A 2,570-nucleotide genomic window follows, 5' to 3' on the forward strand; every position below is an offset into this window, starting at 1 on the left:
TTTTTTTTTTTTTTTTTTTTTCTGCTACTGAAAATTTGGAACCAGGTTAGGAGGTTGATTGACTACAAGTTTTGAATTACAACTTAGATGAATATGTCTAGGTACTCTATTATCATTCTTGGTTCTATAACAATACGGTTTCAAGGAATAACTAGACAAATTATTCTAGTGAGCATCTATAAACTGAAAATGGCTTTTTTAACCTCAAAACTGTGCTAGTAGGGAACTAAGAATCAGAATTAATAATTGAAACCTTGTTCTTACTCCAATACCGTAGCTGTCCCCCCTCCCCCAAAATAGAAGTACCATATCTGTCATGGTGCTAGGCGACCCAAAGCGTTGGAGGGACCTAGACGCAAGGTAAAACCAACAGGGCGATCAAGGTGCCTGGACGCTTACTGGTGCCTTGAAATTATGTCCAGTATCATTTCCTAGTGGACAATTTTATCATTCACTTGAAAAGAGATCCATAGAAGAATGTCAGATCTGTGTTGAGGGGAATATACTTTACACCTGTCAACCTTAGTCATCCTAAATTCCCGTGTTTTGTTACTCTTTGGGTTCTGAAGTCAGTTTTTTAACATCATCAATTTTCGCTATCCGGAAAAAAGGAGTTCTGTAGTGCGACCGTCAACCCTGCCACAGGCACAGATAGCTCCAAATTGCATCTTCTTCTTCAGTGTCAGCTCCAAATTGGTTCCCCCGGCCTCTTTTTCATAAGCTCAACTCAGACACCTCTCTAATCTGGCCCAAAGGAGGTCTTGGTTATGTTATTCTTGACTCCCACAGTCTCCCCATCAGTGACATATCTGAACCAGCCTCCTTTCATCAATTCTTCAAGGAGAAGCTTTGGCCATGAGAGTAGGCCGGTTGCAAGGTATATTAGAAGGTCTTGATCACATTGTGGTCGAAGGGGATAACAAAGGGCTGATATCATTTCCGAGTCATGAACACCGGCTTCCAGCGATCAACCCTATCCAAGATATCAAGCATTTAGCATCTTATTTCACCACATTCCAAGGGAGATCAATAGTGTGGCTGATTCCCTGGCTAGGAGGGCTTTGTCTTGTGTATGTCGGACAAATTGGCCCAATTCCACTCCTTGGCTATCTGAGTTATGCAGTTCGGATGCCATTATTAAGCATAGGAGTATGCTTTTTAATTATTATTAAGCATTAATAAACAAACTCAATGCTTTCTGTCCTTTGATTTGTTATCTTACCATCATTGGTGGAGCCTTACAAGTTAGCAATGGCATATGCAGGTTCCATATATAAGTGTCTCATTTGAAGTTGTCTATGTTCTTATGGGACCAGCTGTAAGGATGGCATCTCTTCTCCTGAACCATGTCAATTTAGAACATAGAAGAATGTTTTATCTATATCTTAGCAAATATGAAGTTCATTTATTTCATTGATCTCCTATTATTTGACAGACTTATGCTATTGTTTCCAAAGCAACAAGTTCAACCAATCAGGTATGTATATCTTGACTTAATATTGTTCTGGTTGTGGTTCTTGATGCAGGATGAGTAGGGTGTCGTATAGGCATGAGATCTAAAGGTTTTGTAAGTTTTATTGTCATGAAGTTTAAAGATTCAACAGGACATTTTTATATTCCTTGAATTAAAGATTTAAAAGGGTTAAATGTGAAACTTAAATATTGGAGCGTATTCCTATCTGTTAGATCTGGACCAAACGAACATTCATATTCGGTCCCCACATATTCTGGTATTTGGAACCAAGTTTCTGAATTTCTACTTTCTGTAAAACTGTACTTCTACCACTATTAGCTCAACTGATATGAGCTTAGTGATTCAGACCTGTTTTTATATTGGAACTCAGTCCATATTCTTTTCCTTATGAATTTTTGTAAATGATACCCATACATTAATCACACTTATTTTTTCCTCAAATTTAGTCTTCATTAGGGTTTTTCCCCCCTTCTGGTAAATAATAATTTCCATACAACACTAAGAGTTCTAACAGATTCTTCTTTTAGAGGCACCTTTGATTCCCCTGGGTCCTGCCTTGCTGCCCTGCACATTGATATGATTTCACAATCTTAATGTTTAGGCACATACCCAGTCTACAATTTATAATGATATTTGACATAGTCTTTCTAACGGTAAAAGTAAAATTTCCGGAAGTAGGTTAGTATTGAAAGTTTTGGTTACCATGTTTAGTAGGATTTTGATTAATTACACAATTAATTGTTGCTACTGAATGAAGTTTCTCGTTGTTTTTGTTTCAATTTTACATTATAACAAATTATAGTCAACCACATGGATCTGCAATCCTGGGTTGGGTTGAACAAAACTGGATGTGAGAGCTAAGATTGAATAGACGAGCTAAACCCATTTATTAATATGATTGGAAATCTCAATAGGAATTCCAACTTTTGGGATAGAAGACATTGCTTATTTGGTAATTTTTCCTTCATATTTCCCTTTCTTCATCTCTCTCTAGGGTTGAACTTGCACTTAACGACGGAAAATTCAAGTGCAACTTTGCTATCACCGCTTGCAATGAATCCATTGACTTGTGAGTTGAACATTCTTCCTCCCTCCA

At 37.4% G+C, this 2,570-nt stretch overlaps 1 long non-coding RNA gene across 1 annotated transcript in view; it reads left to right on the forward strand.

Annotated features, from left to right (window-relative positions):
• The first annotated feature begins 2,493 nt into the window (after positions 1 to 2,493).
• LOC122086536 overlaps positions 2,494 to 2,570 on the forward strand; it is a 795-nt gene continuing 718 nt past the window's right edge. Inside the window, exon 1 of the long non-coding RNA XR_006142464.1 lies at positions 2,494 to 2,543. This is a non-coding gene — a long non-coding RNA (uncharacterized LOC122086536). The remainder of the gene's footprint in view (positions 2,544 to 2,570) is intronic.

Source organism: Macadamia integrifolia, chromosome 8 (assembly GCF_013358625.1).
Source record: "Macadamia integrifolia cultivar HAES 741 chromosome 8, SCU_Mint_v3, whole genome shotgun sequence".
Taxonomy (NCBI): Eukaryota; Viridiplantae; Streptophyta; class Magnoliopsida; order Proteales; family Proteaceae; genus Macadamia; species Macadamia integrifolia.